At 41.0% G+C, this 23,093-nt stretch overlaps 1 protein-coding gene across 1 annotated transcript in view; it reads right to left on the bottom strand.

The window, feature by feature from the left end:
* The window catches only part of LOC115463315 (guanine nucleotide-binding protein G(q) subunit alpha), a 344,151-nt gene that overhangs the window by 25,935 nt on the left and 295,123 nt on the right, over positions 1-23,093 (bottom strand). The gene's annotated exons all lie outside the window — the stretch shown is intronic.

The raw sequence follows: 23,093 nt of genomic DNA, 5'->3' as shown, positions 1-23,093 counted from the left end.
GACTTTACCTGGTCGTGTTTTTCTTACGACCAAGGCACAAAAAGGTGCCCGAAATGACCAGATGACCACCGGAAAGAATCAGGGATGACCTCCCCTTACGCCCCCCCAGGGGACACTAACCCCCTCCCACCCTCAAAAAACATCTTTCAAAATACTGTCAGCCTCTATGACAGCCTCAGATGTCAGACTCAGGTCCATCACAGAAGTATGCAGGTAATTAGAGCAGTTTTAGTTGGAGCAGTGCACTTCAGGCAGGCGGACCCAGGCCCATACCCCCCCCCCCCCCACCTGTTACATTTGTGGAGAAAACAGCGAGCCCTGCAAAACCCACCAGAAACCCACTGTACCCACATCTAGGTGCCCCCTTCACCCGTAAGGGCTATGGTAGTGGTGTACAGTTGGGGGGCTCAGCACACAATTTAAAGGAGCTATGTACCTGGGAGCAATTTATGAAGTCCACTGCTGTGCTCCCTAGGGTGCCCGGTTGGTGTCCTGGCATGTCATGGGGGACCCAGTGCACTACAAATGCTGGCTCCTCCCACGACCAAATGGCTTGCATTTGGTCGTTTCTGACATGGACGTCCTTGGTTTTGATTATCGCCGAAAATCAGAAATGACCAAATCTAGGGACGACCAAATTTCAAGATTTGGACGTCCCTGACCGTATTATCGAAATGAAAGATGGACGTCCATCTTGTTTTGAAAATAAGGGTTTCCTCACCCCTCAATCGGGACGTTTTGCAAGCACGTCCTCATCAAAACTTGGGCGACCCTTTCAAAAATGCCCCCCCATGTAACTTTGTAAGTATATGTGCTTTGAAAATGAGCACCTTTATGTTCTGCTTGTCCTCGGAAAAATTGAAGTACTTGTGTTGTTAAAATACAGCATGTGCTACAATGAACCAAACATTATAAACTGAAAAATGAAAAGAAATACACAGCATAAAGCCACTTTTAATCTACAGATATGCAAATAGCACATTCCCCAAGGAGAACGGGGCTCCCGGGTTCCACACAAGTCCTACTGCTTCTTTGGACATCCTCTTGCCTTGCTTTTGGGCAGTGCTAGGCAGCTTATATTTGTATCCAGCACCAATGCTAGTGACCCCTGGGGTCTCCTAAACATGATAATGTACCAAAAGACCTTATTGATGCTGAAAAAAGTAAATACGCAAACTAATTTGCAAATGTATTAATGCAGAAGTCTTTAGGGCATCTCGAAAAGGTGCGGCTATGCTTTTGCAATACTGTCTGTATGCCCTGTGGAATGAGTTAATGAATGCATTTGCATCTCATTAATATAAGCTATAAGTATAAACAATAAACACAACATTTACCTGCTTTAGTAGGTAAAATCTATAGCAATGGGTGACGGCAAGACACTAATTGAGGTTGCAGGGGGGCTGACTCAAGAACAATGTTAGGAAGTATTTTTTTTTACGGAGAAGGTGGTAGATATCTGGAATGCCATCCCGCGGGAGGTGGTGGAGATGAAAACAGTAACAAATTAAAAACCGTGTATGATAAACACAAAGGAATCCGTGTATGATAAACACAAAGGAATCCTGCAGAGAATACATGGAACCAAACAAGCGTAGTGGTGATTGTTTCCCAATCACTGGTGGTGACATTTAAAGCCAGTGCTGGGCAGACTTCTATGGTCTGTGCCCTGATCGTGGGTGGACAAATTTGGATGGGTTGGAGTGGGGCTTCAATGACAACTTCAAAAGTTGGAGAACAAGGCCAGTGCGCCAAGAAGACTTCTACAGTCTGTGCCCTGAAAATGGCAAGGACAAATCAAGATCAAGTATACATATGTAGTATCACATCATACCTTATGCATTGAGCTTATCTTTTTGGGCAGATTGGATGGACCGTACAGGTTTTTTTTCTGCTGCCATCTACTATGTTACTAAAGTACTAAGTTACAGTACGGATGTGTATTGTGAAAAGAATCTGGCAGTGCTAATAATCTCCACATGGCAACTGGGCCCCACCTTAGTGGGCAGATGGAGAAGTAGCACCTACTCACATGAGCTACAAGAGCAAAGTAGTGGTTTCAGCATCATTCCCCATTACTAGTAAAGGATAGCACCCATATGTATTTTATGCAATGAGACCTAGTTACATCTTAATCGTAGCCCGTGTTGATAACTACATCCTTTTGTGTCTGTCACTTTCATACTTCTTACTTGTGGATCAAGATATTTTCCTCATTCTTGCCACTTGAGAATATATAAAAGTTTGCACAGCTAAAACAGAATCTTAAAAAAAAAGAAAAAAAAAAAGACTAACCCTCCCCCTGTTTACTAAGCCACATGGCAATGCCAATGCCTCTATTTGTCCAGTCCCAGTTTGTCACTGTGCTGCTGCTGTTTGTGTGAGGGCTGTGTGCTATTCCTGGGAAAGTGAATGCTGACTGCTGCAGTTGTGTGTGTCTGGATTATTTGTTGGTGGTGGGAGAGTGAGTGTTTTTGGGCAGTTTGTGTGCATCTCATGACTGGGTGCTGGTGCTTTGAGGTGTGCACAGTGGTGTTTCTGGGGTCAGTGGGTTGCATATGTGGCAGTAGGTTACTTGCGTGCCAATTATGGATGTGCTGAAAGCTTTGTTGGCTCACGCCTTGCTGGAGGTGGATGAGAGTTTGTGGCCAGCAGTGCAAATGTCTAACTAGGATCTTTAGTGATGGACACCTGTGATAGGAACTTGGTTCCAGATGTCAGATTTACACTAATGTTTATGTCACAGACCATTCAGCCCCATCAACCCCAGCTTTCCCTCAGACCAGATATCTATTGGCAGCATCGGTATAGGATAATGGGCAGATTGTGAGGGCTACAGCAGTGGTGATGTAGGTGGCCAGTTTGCACTATACTGTGATGTGCTTTGTATATTCTCATGTCTAGGAAACTGTAGCTACATTAGTAGATAATCTCTCTTGGTCATTTCACCTTCAAAAATCAATCCTCGTAGAACACTGGCTGAGCTCATGGCAGTAGTGCATCTAGAAGTGGAGCCCTTCCTGGGCTGAGTCAAGAGGCCAGATATTGCCATGCCAGGTCTAGGTGCCAGGCCTGCCCTCAGTTGGTGAGGAACTGGCCCAGGAATCTGTCAGAGGAACATGTGCATGCACCAGTCACATTCCCTATTGGTTTCTCAGACATCTTTCTTAGCCATGACCTCACCAACCGAGGAGCCGGCCTGGCCCCAGGACCTGTCAGGGCAATATCTGGTCTCATGAGTCAGCTTGGGACTAGCTCCACTCCCAAAGCATCTGCAATACACAAGTTGGTACAGACAGGGGTCAGGGAGATGGGTCTTCTTGGCGTCACATACATTATTAGTTTTGACTTGTTGTGCAATGCTCCTCACAGAGCCTGACAGCTGGCAACAGGTAGATTGGGGGATGGGCTAAATGTGAGCTGAGAAGGTCATAGGGACAGAGGGTTGCATGGTGGTCTTTCTGTGGAGTATCTGTACTGTTGCAGGGGAGGTGAGGAAGGGCAGTAGGGTAAAGCAGGTGTGCTTTTGGGTGGCTCTATGTAGTTTAGTGAGCTGTTGCCAATGTTCCCATCAGTATGTGTGAGGGGGATAGGGGGTCCAGATATGTGTAGCCCCTCATTTTAGCATGCATGTTTAGTGGAGCAGTGCCCAATAATTAGTTGTCGTTGGATATTCTGTACATTCTGATTTCATCCATTTTTTTTCTTTCTTATGAAAAATCAATAATATGTATTGCAACAACAAAGGTACCTCAGTTTTATTTTTTATTTGTATCCTACATTTTCCCACCTATTTGCAGACTCAATGTGGCTTACAATACATCATGAATAGTAAGAATACATGAGAAAGTATACCTTTAGTAATAGCATAGAATTTTTGGTAACATGATGATAGAACATGGAAATATTTTAACAGGCAAACATCTTAAGAGATATTTAAGAAATATATAAGAATTATAAAGAAAATGCACATTTAGTAATAAAAGAGGATCTTGGGTAACATGATAATGAAGAAACATGTTAGTACAGAAATTCATATTTGTTGATCTTTGTTGTACGCCTTGTTGAAGAGATGGGTCTTCAGTAGACTTCGGAAGTTGGTTTGTTCATAGGTCATTCATAGGTGATCCTTCTATGTATGGTTCTTGCACATGTGTGATGCTGTGATCCTGGGGGGCAATGCTGCACATTTACCTTGCCAGGGTGCCTACGATGGTTCTCTTTGTCCTCATGGAGGAGATGTTGTTGGGTGGCAGGTGGTCATAGTATTTAAATATTTGTCTTCTGTGTCTAAGGCACAGTAGAACCAGGAGCTCTGTCTCTGGGACAGTGAAATCGGGCACTCTAAGCAGACACATGACTGAGCTCACTGGGGAACGTCCCTCCACATGCAGAAGTATATATGCACATTTTGAACGTGGAAAGAACGTCCTGCCTTTGCCACGGACGTTTTCTTGATGCGAGGACCAGTACCGCTGTTGCACGTTTTGCATAGTTTATTTTTGATTGGTGGAACCGTTTTAACTAGGACATCAATAACATTTTTGGTGCATCCTCTTTCAAAGCTTTTTTTTTTGTTTTGTGTATTTTCAAATATCAGAAAATATTTAGTTTTTACTTCCATTACGGACTTGCACTTTTAGATGTTTTCAAATAAATGTTCATTTCGCCATTTGAACTTTATATCAAAAATGCCCCTTCACATGTTCTATATTACGTATGTAACTGAGTAAACCACTTAGAATTAATAAGTGCTTGAAAAATCAATAAATAATAAATACCATTTTAATTTTTTTGCATCCATGTTTTATGAGTTCAAACCTAAAATCAGAAGCCCAATCTATAATGTACCACTGTTAGGATACAAATCTTTTCCTCAGAATGATTCCAAAACACAGGAAAATCAAATCAAATGCCAAAAAATAAATAGAAGTCCCTGTAAAGCCTGAATGGGACCCTCGGTTTTATTTCAAGTAAATTAGAACTGTTTCCAAATGTAAGCTTCCATGAACTACTATTGAAAACGCATGAACAAATCCATATCATTTTGAAAACTGCCCTGTAATGCTGCACCACACCTCACTCCTATTGATGAAATGTTAACAGTTGTATTCTGGACAAATGGCAAGTTACTTTTAAAATAGCATTTACTTTTTTGAAACAATCTGAAATAAAAACAACCCTTAGCCCCTCACTGCCTTTATTTTGCCCTAAAGCCTACTCCTACACATTAGACTTCTAGCTTAATTCATCCCATGACACCATGGATCTTTGTTCAGAGTTACAAAAATGGTCTTCGCCCAAGCAGCAGATATCAGGAGAGTGTTGGGGGCGGGGGGAGGTGGAGAACTCCTTCAATCTAAAGAGACATAGATTAAGGCTGTACCTTCGCCATTAACCCATACCAACTCTCTTGTAGACCCCTCCCCCACCATAACCTGCTGTTGCTATATCATTTATCTAAACAATGTTCATTTTCACCCTTAACCAAAAGCTATACAAGTCCCCCTCTAGGTTTGGTACCCAGGTGACCCCCACTCATTCCCCCTTAAACTGCCTATATATGAACACTGCCTCTTCAGCACCTTCAGTTCCTGAAAGACTGAGGAGCAACAGCTGGGTCTGGGTATAGTCTAGGGGTATGATTCTCGCTTTGGGTGCGAGAGGTCCTGGGTTCAAGTCCCAGATGAGCCTGTTGCTTTGCAGGGCAGCTTTGAGGTGGCGAAGTGGCATACCTGGGTACTAGTCAAGCTTTTCGAGGATAAGCAGCATAAGATCTGTTTTGCTGTTCCGAGATCTTGCCAGGTACTTATGACCTGGATTGGCCACTTCGGTCCGTCCCAGTATGGCAATGTTTATGTTCTTATGTTCTGATACAATCAATGGTAATCAGCCACTTAGATTACTGCAATGGAATCTATGCAGGATGTAAAGAACAAACCTTAAAGAAACTCCAAACTGCTCAAAACACGGCAGCTAGGCTCATATTTGGAAAAATGTGATTTGAAAGTGCAAAACCCCTCCGCGAAAAATTACACTGGCTCCCAATCAAAGAACGGATTGCCTTCAAAATCTGCACCATGGTTCACAAAATCATCTACAGCGAAGCCCCTGGATACATGACAGACCTAACTGACTTACCAACCAGAAACGTATCCGAATTCACACGACCATATCTAAATGTACACTACCCAAGCTGTAAAGGACTTAAATACAAATCTACCTACGGATCCAGCTTTTCCTACATAAGCACACAATTGTGGAACGCGCTACCAAAAGCTTTGAAAACGATGTACGACCACCTACACTTCCGGAAAATACTAAAAACCACCACCATGTTTAAAAAGGCATACCCCACCGATCCAACTTAAATGCCTGATCTCGGCTACACAAGAAAATTAAAGCACGTAATGAACGCAACACAACTCTTCCGCTCTACGATTCCTAATGTGGCTTCTGCCACATGAACTTTATCTTATCACAAAATCACATTGTATTTGTTCACACCAGAGTCGGCAAACGCCTCTCCGGTACTATGTAAGCCACATTGTGCCTACAAATAGGTGGGAAAATGTGGGATACAAATGTAACAAATAAAATAAATAAATAAATATGTGAAACCTTGGTTTCCTGTTGAGCAGTAGCCAGCACTACTGCATGGCCTTCAGGCAGACCCCCATCCACTATTTTCCTGGTGTTGTGCTGTGGACTAGGTGCATCCCCAGGTATTTATGTACCACAGCTCACGCAGGAGACTGAAGTTAAAGCCTACCTCTTTTACAACATCCCAGTTGATTACAGAGGCAATATGGAAGGATTTTAGATAGGAGGGACTGCTTTTTTGGCCACTGCCAAACACCGGGCAGATTTCATCATGTTGTCTACGATGATACCTCTTTTTCTTTGGTGGCAACTCCTAAAGTGGAACCTTGCTTTAAGTAACTAAGATTTGGATTATTTTTCCCAATGTGCATCAATTTGAATTTGCCTACATTACATTTCATCTGCCATTTGGATGCCCACTCTTCCGATTTCCTAAGGTCCTTCTGCAATTTCTCACAGTCTGCATGCATTTTAAGAACTTTGAATAGTTTTGTGTCATCTGCAAATGTAATCACCTCATTTGTTGTTCCCAATTCCAGATAATTTATAAATATGTTAAATAGCAGCAGTCCCAGTACAGATCCCTGAGGCACTCCACTATTCATCTTTCTCCATTGAGAGAAAACACAGGGTAGGGTTAGGGTTAAACGATTATTTCTATACTTGGGCTCCTCACTGGAAGCTCACACATGCAGAATAGAGATCCCATGCAAATGCAAGATCTCTCGCTATCTGTCTACCTGAAAGATGCATGTTTTTGCTGCATGAAACCAAATTATTGTTTGACAGTATGGAAACAGTGACATGAAGTATAAGTAAACACCAATTTGCAAGGGGTGAAAAATAAACCTGCCTTTTGCCATCAACAATATGGAAACACAAAACGTAATGGGAAACAATGACTGCAAGGGTCATCTATTGCAGCTGCTTTCCCTTCCTTCTACAATAACACAACATAAACTTGACCCTCATATGTTCTTACTAATTCTGTGTCTATTCCTTGCATTCTTGATTTTCAAAACTGATTTTGCTTCCCTCACTGATAGGGAGAAGCTGAATCTATCACTTTCTGTCAACATCTTTTTGTCATATAAATAGAACATGAAATAAACCTTCAAAAATAAATCTAGGGCGTTCGTATGGTTTAGACACACATCTGAAGCAGAGGGGACCCAGTAAATAATGACCCTCCCCACCTAACTGGTCTAAATCTTTAACAATAAAAAACTAATATTTTCATTGACACACCTTTATGTGCGGAGAGAAGAGCTGAAAGCAGACGACCTCTGTCAACCTGTTCAGACTTTCCCAAAACATCCCAAAAACAAAAACTGCATATACATCTCTCAGGCAGAATAGCTGTTTTCTCTTTTTGTTAACACACAAACATTCTGTCAAAAGTTACACTTAAGTCCCCAGAATGAACACTGCGGCTCTAATACTATAGCCATACTGTTCCTCTATATACAAAAAGCTACAGCACCACCTGGTGGACAGTTAGCCAACCTACGGGACAAGTAGCAAATGGAAGCTGTGCACAGCATTGAATGCTCAAGTTCACATAGGCTGAGCAGCACTGCATTGTTCCATAAAAAAATCAAAGCCCACAAGATGTCTACAGCAGTACTGCTCAAGCTAGTCTTAGAGTACTCCCTAGCCTATCAGGTTTTCAGGAGAACCACAATCAAATAGATTTGCATGTAGGAGAGACAGTAGGTGCAATCTATCATGTGAGTATTCATTGTGGACATCCTGAAAACCAGATGAGATAAGAAAAATTTTCCCCAAGTCCAGTCCTGGGTTACCCCCTGCCAGTCAGGTTTTCAGAATATCCACAATGAATATGCATGAACTTGATTTGCATATACTGCCTCCATTATATGCAAATCTCTTCCATGCATATTCATTGTGGAAATCCTGAAAACCTGACTAACAAGGGGTACTCCAGGAATGGACTTGGGAAACACTGGGCTAGGGGGTACTCCAGCATACTGGCTTGAGAAACACTACTCTAGAACAACCAAATCAATGGAAACACTACACATATCCCTGACTTATTTTCCACCTATGGAAAGAACGTTTCCCATGTGGCATACTTTTAAAGAGACACAGGAGAGACGGAAGTGGGGAAACAAATACCCAAACAAAATCCTTTATAATAAAAGGGCTCAGAGTAAAGCGTACAGGTATTCTAGTCTACTACTACTACTTAACATTTCTAAAGCGCTACTAGGGTTACGCAGCGCTGTACAATTTAACATAGAGAAGATGTTATGCCAGGTACTAGGTAGATGTGCTCATGGGAGATTCATACTCTTCAGAGTGTATTAGCTACAAAGTGCATGATGGAGGTGGCACATGGGATACCAACCTGCACAACTCCTGTTACACATTGTGAGAGTTAAGTACATCTTTAGTAACATCTCAAAATACACCCCTATTACTCATTCCATTGTTTAAAACACAAGACCATTACATCACTTTCCCCAAACTTAATTTGTGTTCATCCCCTCAGACAGGAAATTTGATGTTTGGTAGTTGATCAGCCACATAATTTCACTAAAAGAATGAAGAAAAATGGCAGATTTTTTAGGGTATTGATGAAAAATATAGTAACATAGTAGATGACGGCAGAAAAAGACCTGCACGGTCCATCTAGTCTGCCCAACAAGATAAACTCATATGTGCTACTTCTTGTGTATACCTTACCTTGATTTGTATCTGCCATTTTCAGGACTCAGACCGTAGAAGTCTTGCCCAGAACTAGCCCCATTTTCAGGACACAGACAGTGTGACAAGGCGGTGGCCGTAGCCAGAAGGTTGCTAGGCTGTATAGAGAGAGGTGTGACCAGCAGAAGAAAAGAGGTGTTGATGCCCCTGTATAAGTTGTTGGTGAGGCCCCACCTGGAGTATTGTGTTCAGTTCTGGAGGCCGTACCTTGCTAAGGATGTAAAAAAAATGGAAGCAGTGCAAAGAAAAGCTACGAGAATGGTATGGGATTTGCGTTACAAGACGTATGAGGAGAGACTTGCGGACCTGAACATGTATAACCTGGAGGAAAGGAGAAACAGGGGTGATATGATGCAGACGTTCAAATATTTGAAAGGCATTAATCCGCAAACGAACCTTTTCCGGAGATGGGAGGGCGGTAGAACAAGAGGACATGATATGAGAGTGAAGGGGGGCAGACTCAAGAAAAATGTCAAGAAGTATTTTTTCACGGATGAAAAATGGATAAAGAAACCATTCATTTGTTTAAAATCCAAAATCAGCTAAAAACAAAACCATTGGGGCTTCAGAGGACACAGGGATTTTAAGAGGTGCACAAGATAAAACCAGGCATCACCAAGTTTAGAAGTTTTCTTCCTTAAGCAATCACCAAGAAAGGGTGGGAATAGGAGGTTCGAGGCAGGGTAATCAGTTGAAGGAGTGTGAAACAACTGCATTCTGGGAGATTTCCATAGCGCTCCTGGAAATACTGTAAAAATAATTGGGTGAATAGATGAATTAATACAAGTAAAGCTATAAATACAGAAAATGCTGGTGCACTAATACCTGTCAAAGAACACACACACAAAAAATAACTAAGAATCCTTAGCTTTGCAATGTTGTTTCACAGCCCTGTGTATTACCTGAAATTGGTGCCTCTCCCCACTCCCATCAATGGCAGCTGTGATCCAATAATGGTGGTAGCTTCGATAGAGTATATCCATTTGTAACCCCCCCCCCCCCACACACACACACACACACATCCTCTGCCCAGCACCAGCTTCTCAGTGCCCAGGCAGACCTTTCTGTCTCTGCTTCCAGCATTCTCCAGCTCTCTCACTTTCCCTTTTATGCACTCTGCGTCTCTCTTCCCCTCCTCCTTTCCCTCAGTGTTTCCCAAGTCCAGTCCTGGAGTAACCCCTTGCCAGTTAGTTTTTCAGGATATCAACAATGAATATGCATGAACTTGATTTGCATACACTGCCTCCACTATATGCAAATCTCTCACATACATATTGATTGTGCATATCTTGAAAAGCTGACTGGCAAGGGGGGCCCCAGGACTGGACTTGGGAAACACTTTACCTATCACCACAGACAGAAGCTCTCCTCATCTTACCAACGGCAGCTAGTACAGCATTCCCAAGCTTCCGCCTGCAGAGGCAGCTCTGACAACGTTGACTGACAAACTGATGCACAAAGCCACTGCAGACATAAACATGCAGTTAATGAGAATTCAGTGCACATCACTGGCCATATGATGCAGAAAGGGGTTCACTGTGGCAGTTAACTTCCATGGTAGACATGGGCACATGCTATATTAAAATGTATGGTAATAAGGCCATTAGGCATTCTTCTGCAATGCGTAGGAGTAAACAGAGAATCTCCATGTGCACACAGCATGAGAAAACTATCGCCAGTCCAGGGCAGCATAGAAGGATTTAATATTAGTATTTGGGATTTAAATGCCTCATTTTTTATTTTTTTTCTGCATCCAGGTTAGTTCCTGCAACTTTATAAGGCAGAATGGGAGGCAACAGTTCTGTGCACCTGTCCGAATAAAAACAAAAGTCCTAGCTCAAAAGCGCATAGTTCGGGAAAAGGTATCTTGCAAAGATACCTCACAAACAGGGAAGATAGGGTTTCTGGATAGTGAGGTTGCACAACAGACCGTGGTAGGCCAGGTGCCCTTAAATACAACTAAAGATCAGACAAAAGATGTCAAATCAATAGTGTCAGGTACTAAGCATCATGCAAATAAGAACATCAAACATACTCTGAAATGTCTATATGCAAATGCTAGGAGTCTAAGAAATAAGATGGGAGAGTTGGAATATATTGCACTAAATGAAAAATTGGATATAATAGGCATTACTGAGACCTGGTGGAAGGAGGATAACCAGTGGGACACTGTCATACCGGGGTACAAAGTATATCGTAATGATAGGGTGGACCGGACTGGTGGAGGGGTAGCATTGTATATTAACGAGAGCCTTGACTCAGATAGATTACAAATTCAGGAGGACACAAATCACATCTTTGAATCACTGTGGGTTGAAATTCCATGTATAAAAGGGAAAAAAAAATGGTGATAGGAGTGTACTACCGTCCACCTCGCCAGGATGAGCAGGTAGACACAGAAATGATAAAAGAAATCAGAGACGCGAACAAAATGGGCAATGTGATAATAATGGGTGACTTCAATTATCCAAATATAGACTGGGTAAATGTAACATCGGGACACGCTACAGAGATACAATTCCTTGATGAAATCAAGGACAGCTTTATGGAGCAACTGGTGCAGGAGCCGACGAGAGAAGGAAAAATTCTAGACTTGGTCCTTAGTGGAGCGCATGATCTGGTGAGGGACGTTATGGTACTGGGGCCGCTTGATAACAGTGACCATAATATGATCAGTTTTGACATCGACCTTGAAGTAACTGTACACAGAAAGTCAAATACGTTAGCGTTTAACTTTAAAAAAGGAGACTATGATAAAATGAGAAGAACGGTAAAAAAAAAAACTTAGGGGGGCAACTGAGAGAGTAAAAACTGTACAACAGGCGTGGACGCTGTTCAAAAATACCATCCTGGAGGCCCAGGCCATACATATTCCGCAAATTAGAAAAGAAAGACGGAAGTCCAAAAGACTCCCGGCCTGGTTGAAAAGTGAGGTGAAGGAAGCAATTAGGGCTAAAAGAAACGCCTTCAGAAAATGGAAGAAGGAACCGTCTGAAAATAACAAGAAACAGCATAAGGAGTGTCAAAGCAAATGCAAGGCGCAGATTAAGAAGGCCAAGAGGGAGTATGAAAAAAAGATAGCATTAGAGGCAAAAAAACATAGTAAAATTTTTTTTCGCTATATTAAAAGCAGGAAGCCGGCAAAAGAATCGGTTGGGCCGCTGGATGACCGAGGGGTAAAAGGGGCGATCAAGGAAGACAAAGACGTAGCGGAGAGACTGAATGAATTCTTTGCTTCGGTCTTCACCGAGGAAGATTTGGGTGGGATACCGGTGTCGGAAATGGTATTTCAAGCGGACGAGTCGGAGAAACTTACTGACTTCACGGTAAACCTGGAGGACGTAATGGGGCAGTTCGGCAAACTGAAGAGTAGCAAATCTCCTGGACCGGATGGTATTCATCCTAGAGTACTGATAGAACTGAAAAACGAGCTTGCGGAGCTACTGCTAGTGATATGCAACTTATCCTTAAAAACGAGCGTGGTACCGGAAGATTGGAGGGTGGCCAATGTAACGCCCATTTTTAAAAAAGGCTCCAGGGGAGATCCGGGAAATTATAGACCGGTGAGTCTGACGTCGGTGCCTGGGAAAATGGTAGAGGCTATTATTAAAAACAAAATTACAGAGCACATCCGAGGACATGGATTACTGAGACCAAGTCAGCATGGCTTTTGTGTGGGGAAATCTTGCCTGACCAATTTACTTCAATTCTTTGAAGGAGTGAACAAACATGTGGACAAAGGGGAGTCGGTTGATATTGTGTATCTGGATTTTCAAAAGGCGTTTGACAAGGTACCTCATATGAAAGGCTACAGAGGAAATTGGAGGGTCATGGGATAGGAGGAAATGTCCTATTGTGGATTAAAAACTGGTTGAAGGATAGGAAACAGAGAGTGGGGTTAAATGGGCAGTATTCACAATGGAGAAGGGTAGTTAGTGGGGTTCCTCAGGGGTCTGTGCTAGGACCGCTGCTTTTTAATATATTTATAAATGATTTAGAGATGGGAGTAACTAGCGAGGTAATTAAATTTGCTGATGACACAAAGTTATTCAAAGTCGTTAAATCGCGACAGGATTGTGAAAAATTACAAGAGGACCTTACGAGACTGGGAGACTGGGCGGCTAAATGGCAGATGATGTTTAATGTGAGCAAGTGCAAGGTGATGCATGTGGGAAAAAAGAACCCGAATTATAGCTACGTCATGCAAGGTTCCACGTTAGGAGTTACAGACCAAGAAAGGGATCTGGGTGTCGTCGTCGATAACACACTGAAACCTTCTGCTCAGTGTGCTGCTGCGGCTAAGAAAGCGAATAGAATGTTGGGTATTATTAGGAAAGGTATGGAAAACAGGTGTGAGGATGTTATAATGCCGTTGTATCGCTCCATGGTGCGACCGCACCTTGAGTATTGTGTTCAATTCTGGTCGCCGCATCTCAAGAAAGATATAGTAGAATTGGAAAAGGTGCAGCGAAGGGCGACTAAAATGATAGCGGGGATGGAACGACTTCCCTATGAAGAAAGACTAAGGAGGCTAGGGCTATACAGCTTGGAGAAGAGACGGCTGAGGGGAGACATGATAGAGGTATATAAAATAATGAGTGGAGTGGAACAGGTGGATGTGAAGCGTCTGTTCACGCTGTCCAAAAATACTAGGACTAGGGGGCATGCAATGAAACTACAGTGTAGTAAATTTAAAACAAATCGGAGAAAATTTTTCTTCACCCAACGTGTAATTAAACTCTGGAATTCGTTGCCGGAGAAAGTGGTGAAGGCGGTTAGCTTAGCAGAGTTTAAAAAGGGGTTGGACGGTTTCCTAAAGGACAAGTCCATAAACCGCTACTAAACGGACTTGGAAAAATCCAAAATTCCAGGAATAACATGTATAGAATGTTTGTACGTTTGGGAAGCTTGCCAGGTGCCCTTGGCCTGGATTGGCCGCTGTCGTGGACAGATTGCTGGGCTCGATGGACCCTTGGTCTTTTCCCAGTGTGGCATTACTTATGTACTTATGAATCGGAATGTTATTCTGTGCCTCTGTGCCTACAGTGCCTGCCTCAGGAATCTGTGAATATGTAAAAACCAAACAGGCTTATTTTCGAAAGAGAAGGGCGCCCATCTTTCGACACAAATCGGGAGATGGGTGTCCTTCTCACAGGGTCGCCCAAATCGGCATAATCGAAAGCCGATTTTGGGCGTCCCCAACTGCTTTTCGTCGCGGGGACAACCCAAGTTCCCGGGGGGTGTGACGGAAGCATAGTGAAGGCGGGACTGAGGTGTGCTTAACACGTGACTGTCCTCGGCTAATAATGGAAAAAAAGAAGGGCGTCCCTGATGAGCACTTGGCAGAAGCATACCATACACTAACAGAAAGCTTGCTTTATTTCTTTGACTGTTGCAGAAATACTTAGCTCAGACATTCAAGGTTCACTTTTTTGTGAGAAAGAGACCAAGTTACACAATAGCTACTACTTAAATGCCAAGAAAAAAAAAAAAAGAGGTGCTTGGGGAGATGAGAAAAGAGGGGTGGGATCTGGGACCCCACCAGGGGTAATATCCCGAAGCTCCAAAAATGGTTGAGCTCCTCAAGCCCGAACCTTACTCACTAGCTTCTGTCTCTGTTTTTCAAACTTTAAACACCAGAAAAACTGAAATAAACAACTTTTCTGTGAGATCCAAGAACAGACTACCTTGGTTAGTCTACCACTTGCGAAGACTGAGAAATACTGACTGGCTAAGGGGCTGCACACAGATCTTAACATATGACATCATAACAGAGCACTTTTCAGTCTCCACCTGCTAGCAGGAGACCATAACCCAAGCTTTCTGACTGGTCTGGGGGGACGATAAGGAAATCAGCATCGCAAAATATTTATGTGCAAGAAATGTTTGTGAGGATAATACTTATGCACAGAACAATATTCCGGTTTATGCACAGATATGCACACAGTAAAGGTATCCTTATCATAGAACCTTTCTGAATGTGTGTCTAGCAGGCTTTCCTTGATCACTGTATAAATTCTGCACACTTGAAATTTTGATTTCATTAGCTTACAGCATTGCCACAATATGTTTTATCAGTAATTTTACAGCAGAAGTTGCACATTCAGCCATCAATGAGCAGCTGTCTCTCATGGCTCTCTGCATTGGCCTCTTGAGTGCTCTTTGTTCAGTGGTGCCAGCAGTACATTCCTCAGTACAACAGCTAGGTGCAAGAACAGCTCTGCCTCCTATGTGTACAAATCTCCTGCATTTTGTAGCAAGTATCAGGCTCTGCTCCTGCCTGCCATATGGCGAATCAGTAATGGGTTCAGACTGGCAACAGCATGCAGAGATGAAGTGGAAGAGAGTAGAGGAAGAGGGCAGTGGCTGTTGAGCCCTGATAGCAGACCTGCTTGGAAAAATAGAAAAACAAAGAAAAAAATCCCACAGTGTAGCACAGGATCTTGTAGACTGTGCTCAAATCATGGCATTATGGCCAGATGTAGAGGACCTGCATATTATAATCCAGCGCAAACTGGTTAAATGAAAATCACTTCCAGTGCCTGAGGAAGCATTCCAAGTATATAATAGGCAATAGGTTCACAACTGAATACTGCATTTTTTAATCCATGTAGTGTTATGTTCTATAAGAAGGCCTGATTTTCCTGTACCTTTGTTGTAAACGTGAAAAACCTGTTGCCACAGTCATATCAAAGCTATTAAACACTAGAGGGCATGCTTGCTTTGCAACTGTCTGAATCTTGGGAAAACATGTACGTAAATATAACCCACAATCTACTGTAACTCTAGAAAAATCACATTTTATGGTAAAAGCCTCACTAGGGACTGTTATAGTTGTGTGTGTGTTTTATCTTAAAAAATAAATTCATTCCATTTGTATGTATTTGCTCTTTGGATTTCATATAGTCTACTGTCTTAAACAGTGAAAATAAGTGATGCAAAACTTGAAAAAAAAATCTACAAATGTCTGTCACTGTTATTAATTTTATTTACAAAGGCTTGATATACCACCAATCCCACATATAGCTTAGCTAAGAATTTACAATTTCCAAAATTTAAGAATACAGATCAAAGGGAAGGGGGGGAGGTGAGGGAAAATATAAAAATAGAGTGGAGGGTGAGGGAAAGAGTACAATGTATAGGTAACAAACATAATGCAACAGGTGAGGGAGAGTGTACTGTGAGGAGCTGTGTAGGTAACAGACATATCGGAAGACAAGAAAGATGTAGGCCTTATGGTTTCAAATGGACCCAGGAAGAGGCATATTTGCAATCAGCATTGGTGAAGTTTGCAGTCTCACATCAGCTGGTTTTCATTGCTCCTGATGCAGCCCATACTTCTGGTGAAACATGGCCATGTCAGGCACTGGTTTGTGAATCCTGGGAGTCTTGAAAAACTAATAAGGTCTGCTTCTTTCTTCTGTTCCACATTGGATCTAGTCAACCGGTTGCCTTCTTGTTTTCTTACTACGGGGTAACAGACATATTGCAACAAAATCATGTACTGAGAAAGGCAGGAGTGTTGTGGAATAACCAGGTCTTTACCTTCTTCTTAAATTTAGGAAATCAGAGTTCCAGTCTAAGTTCAAGTTGCACGGAGTTCCATAGTTGTAGTCCTGCACAGCAAAAGATGGTATCAGATGACATATCAAGATGGATATGAAATGGTGAAGGAAGACATAAGACTTATGAGAAGAATGAAGACTATAAGATGGGGCATAGAGGTCTAAAAGATAATCTGGAGCTGGGAGGGGGGGAGGGGGAGGAAGACCTTAACAATGATCATTAATCAGTTTTTGCTTTTAGAACAAAGACTTGGATTCAATCTTCCTCTGATTTGGTATTAGCTGAAATCTGTCCTATTGGTTATAAGATTTGCCACCTACCCCGTGAAGGGCATAAAGGAGGTGAGCTTGCACTGATATATAAGGCTTTCTTTCTTTAATATAACTTTAATTAATTCTTTTAGAAATCAAAGGATGCACTTTATTTTACCATCCTTCAGGAGACTAGAATGTTGTATAACAGGACTTTATTATCTCCCAGCAGGTTTTGAATTTTAAAAATTGTATAATTCCAGGAAACATGAATATCTATAAGGATATCACTACATTCCTTCATGTAAGAGCGCTTGTTTGTTTTCTGAACTCCACAGGTTTTAGTTTCTAGAGCATCTTGCACTCATAAAACAGACATCAACCAGACCTATTTGCCTATTCCACATCTTCATTTGAAGAAATCTTTCCCACAGAAATTATTTGGAAGCCTCTTATTTTGTCAGACCACTATTTGTTTGAGTATGTCATGAACTGGATTATGACTAGCTCTATATCCATATTCCACCAGAAGAAAAACTGATTATGTTCAGTTTTGGATCAGGACCATGTCCTCTCTGGATGCTTCCTTGGGGAGTAACATAGTAAATGACGGCAGATAAATACTTGAATGGTCCCAACAAGATAAACTCATTTTACATGGTATGTGATACTTTATATGTATACCCGAGTTTGATTTGAGTCTGAAATGTCCGTTTGGAGCAGTGCAACATGTGCAAGCACTTCGGATGAGACCGCCCCACTCTCTCAGCATTTCCCCCATGGTTCAATGATAATTTACTGACAGTGAAACGAAAGTGCAAAAAAAAATGTCTCAAACTGTTCACTCTGAGTATGACATATATTTACCCAAATAGTTTACAGTTTGATAGTGCTCTTCTACTGGATGTTCCTGTTGACAGAGTTTGGAAGAGGTTTTCTGTTGCCTCTGGAAAAACTATGGGGTTCTTTTACTAAAGCGTAGCTCGAGTTATCTGCAGCAGGACCCATTTAGTTCCTAGGGGCCCTGCTGCAGATAACTTTAGTAAAAGACCCCCTATTTTGCTTATGCTGAGGAAACTTTCATCTTCATATTGTGTTATTACAAAATCCTTCCCCAGTTTTCAACAGCTTGGTTTCATACATAGATTATGAATACACTGAACCGCAGCTCAGGTAGAAAAAAAAAAAAGACCATCCAACACACTCACAAATACACACAGATACACGCTCACAAAACAACCACCAATAAAATCACAACAGACAAACTTAACCATACTGGAAAAGACTTTGAGATGGAAAACAAAAATGGAGAGTCTCTCCCCCGAGCCCTAAGCAACCCCCAAAATGGATCCTACACTACATTACAACAATATGGATAATGGGGATACCAACCGCAACACCAAAAGACTGGAACAAAATTCCAGTATGCATCACGGAAAGAAGATCTCACCAACAATTGAAAGAGCCTTACCACAAATCCAACAACAAAACAGCAACAAAACCAACAACACAAAACCAAACCAGAAAAATAACCAACAAAACCACAATCCCAAATCGAACTAACCACACAGACATCTACAAAACGTAAAACCCTCCAACAACAAACATGAACCACACGTTACGATACCCACAGGATATATAAATGTGAGATCGGACGTAAATGTTACAATTATTGAGAGACTGGATAGAATCAGAACAACTTGGAATACTGCTCCTGAAACATGGCTACGCCTCGAAGACGACCCCGCACTACCAGACCTATGCCCACCAGGATAAAAATCAATACTCATCACCAGAACTAAAAAGAAGGGATAAGGAGGAGGAGTTGCAACAATATATAAATGTTCCATCACAGTAGACCCTGTCACTAAATACATCATCAGAAACTAAAATCCTGGTATGAAAAATCACCAACACAAAACTAGCTGAACAACTATGTATCACACTACTCTACCACCCCTCAGGAAGTTGGTCAAAAGCGCAAGACGATTTTATGGACTTTGTATCAAACATTTGCACCAATCAACCAAAAGTCCTACTACTACTACTACTACTACTAGGAGATATCAACCTGCACCTAGAAAAACAAAACAATACCAACACAAGAACCCTAATGAATTTCAAAACCCAATGGATCTTCAAAACAGCACAAGGCACATCATTTCATACAAATGGATACCTACTGGACATACTAGCACACAGATTCTCAGCACATAACAGTCACATATTAGAAAACCACAAATGGGAAGAGGTAATATGGTCAGACCACAGCAAGCTAATTTTCATACTACAATGGAAAAAAAAACGGCAAGAAAAGAGAACCAAGAACCACACACTCACAACCAGAGGGAAAGTAGACACCCACACCTTCTGGACAATAGCAATGAATGAACATAACAATGAAACACCCAAGGATATACACTTCATGAGGAAATGGGACAAAGCAAGCAAAAAAAAAAAGCCACTAAACAAAATAGTACCACTCAAAACAAAAACAATAATTAAAAAACAACCACACACCCTGGTTTATTGACAAGCTACTACACATGAAAAAGCTATGCAGGAAACTTGAAAAAAACATGGGCCAAAAACAAAACAGACAAAGCCACATGGAGAAAAGCTAAAAGTAAATATATAAACAACATAAAGAAAACTAAAGCAGAAACTACAACACATATGCAAACTCTGAACAAACTAATACGAAAAAAATATTCATACTCATGAACATACTAGCATCAATCAAATTACCTCCAACTGCAGATGAGCTGGCACAATATTTGAAAAACAAAACAAGCACAAGATTAAACCTAGCAAAACCACAAACATCCATAACTGACGTCCTACAAGAATGCGAAATAAACGATATACTGCAGCAGACAGAATCTGGTCCACATTTAAATACCCAGAACTAAATATAGTAAAAACTATTGACAAAATACGAATATGTATACTGTATGCTAGACAAATGCCCTAACTACCTGATGAAAGACCCACCAGACTGGTTCATTGAGTGCTTCACCAAAGACATCACATTCAACAAAGGCGACATAGTACGAACACCAATCCCCCAAAACACAAAAGCAAAATTAGCGACATCACCAGCTACAGACCAATGGCTTCAGTACCACTACTGACCAAAACGATGGAGGGCCTTGTAGCACAACAACTAATGGAATACTTGACACAATTCTCAATGCTTCATAACTCCCAATCAGGCTTTAGACCACAACGCAGTACTGAGTCATAACAACTTTGATCATGACGTTCAGAAGCTTAATATGCCAAGGACAAAACATACTACTATTACAATTCGATAAGTCAAGTGCTTTCGACCTAGTAGACCAGACGACACTAATGACTCTGCTCGACAATGTGGGTATCGGCAGAGCAGCATATTCAATGATTTCCTAAGGACCAGATCCTATATTGTGAAGATGTCTAACCAGCTATTAACCCCAGGAATCTCCATAAGTGTGGGGTACAACAGGGTACACCAATATCACCAATACCGTTCAATGTAATGATGGCGCCACTCAGAAAAAAGACAGGAAATAATGGGCTTCCACTCATTCATAGATGCAGATGATGTCACCATCTACATACCATTTCACAAAAATATCACAGAAATAATGGAATTAAAAAAGGCCTCATGGAACAACTAAACAGAAAAAAAATCCCAACAAATTCTTGGTTCTATCCAGCCTGCACAACCCTACATCTTACCAAAATTTCACAATCAATCAACAAACGTACCAGATTGAATCATAACTAAAAATATTAGGAATTATCCTCAATAAACATATATCACTGGATAGTCAAATATCAGCAGTAACATCAAAATGCCTCAAACACACTATGGAAACTGAGGATAAGAGACTACTTTTCTAGACAATCATTCCAGTTAATGGTATAATCGACAATACTACCACAACTAGACTATTGCAATGCAGCATACATAGGGTGCAAGTAAAGCACACTAAAATCACTACAAACTGTCCAAAATATGGCAGCAAGACTGATACTCAAGAAGGCAAAATATGAAAAAGCAACTCCACTGCTCAAAACATTACAGTGGCTGCCAATCTTCAAAACAAGTACCTTAATTTTCAAAATAATATCTGGAATGGCTCCTAAATATATGCTCTACACGATTAAACTATCACAGAGAAATGCAAGCCCTGAAACCAGAGGGTACCTACTTCTTCTCCTACACAACTGCAGAAACATAACCAACAAAACCATCTACACAGTAGGTTTTAAGTTACCTGGGTTTCAAATGGTGGAACACAATATCAAAAGCCATACAAAGCATCACCATCTTCAATTCAGGAAATGAAAACCTACCTCTTCAAAAGATTCTATAGCTAACAACATAAGTAAGCGACATGTCACAATTTACCTCATCAAAATTCATCAGATAATCACATAAAATATTGCCCTACTTTCATCAACGTTCTACTTCAACAAACCTCTTCAGATAACTTCACAAACTATAGTCCTACCTTCCAGAACCACCCTCAAACACTAGATAGATATCTACATAGCAATCTTTGTTCTATCCATGTCATAACAATAAAAAGCTATTTGTAACTCCAACCTAAAACGTAAATTGTAGCCACTTTGAACTGAAACTTGTTTTTGCATAACAGTGGGATACAAGAAAGCATAAATACAATAAATAAAATCATTTTAAAATTGTAGTTCAGGCACTTTTAATATCTCAGTTGGATTACTATAATGTCTCGTACTCTCAATCATCTGAGGGTATATTTAGGATTTTACAGACATTACAGAAAGTGGAAACTACAGTAGAATGGTTTGTATAGTTTGAAAATTTGACCATGCATCCTCTTTATTGAGAACCTTACACTGGTTGCCTATGGAAGCTTGTTCATTTTAAGTTTTTTAAAAAATTTAGAATACTTCATAGATTGGCTCCATCTTACTTGATCCATTTGTTGTTAGTTTCTTCTTCATTGAGAGTGAGGGGAGATAATGGTTTATTTTCTTTTCCCTTGGCAAGCAATCTTAAATCTACACAAATGTTCATCCTTTCATTCTCTAATCAGGCAGCCAAGTGTTGGGAAGTTACTACCAGCTAATATAAGGGTTGAGACCAATTATGTGAGCTTTCATAGAAAATGTGAAATGCATTTGTTCCATAGATTCTTGGATGTCTAGTTTATTATTTTATTGAACTATTACATCCTGATTATTGATTGGCCTCTGAGTTGTTATCCACAATGATCAGTGTTCTGTAATTGTGGGCTCTAAAGTCTTGTCTATACCATGGTCAGAATTTTAAATTTAATGAATATAAATATGCAATCATAAAAGCAAAAAAAGATTTCTAATCTTCATTAATAGAAAAAGATCAGGCTGATCTTAGTAAACTGTATTGCATGGTTAATAAACTAAGCGAGGCAACATTAACAACAACGCTAGATATTTGTTTCTCTCAGTGCGACAGCATTGGCTGTTATTTTACGACTTGAATAATAAACTTTCAGGATCAGAGAACTGATGATATTTCATGGGTGTCACACTGTTCCGATGGTTGTTATTAAGGGGTTAAACTGTACTACATAGTTCTCAATGTGGTATCAGAAGAGAGTACAGCATAGAAACCTCAACTGGGAATTTGATTTCAGATATACGATTGTTGTAAGCAAAGGGCACCAAGTCATCATCTAATGTAGTTCGATTTATTGGTTGCATTTGACTTGGTGGACCATAATCTACTTTTGTAAGAATTAAGTGATATTAGCATTAATGGAACCATTCTCAGATGGTTTGAGGGCTTTCTTTCTACCAGAACCTATACAAAGTCACAATGGCAAAGCAGATATCCAATCCATGGGCAACTGAATATGGGGTTCTCCATGGATCCTCTCTGTCTACTATATTTTTTAATATTCTAATGAAAACATTAGGAGATGAATT

Source organism: Microcaecilia unicolor, chromosome 2 (assembly GCF_901765095.1).
Source record: "Microcaecilia unicolor chromosome 2, aMicUni1.1, whole genome shotgun sequence".
Lineage (NCBI taxonomy): Eukaryota > Metazoa > Chordata > Amphibia > Gymnophiona > Siphonopidae > Microcaecilia > Microcaecilia unicolor.
Note: the sequence above shows the minus strand (reverse complement) of the source record. Positions and strands in the feature narration are given on the sequence as shown.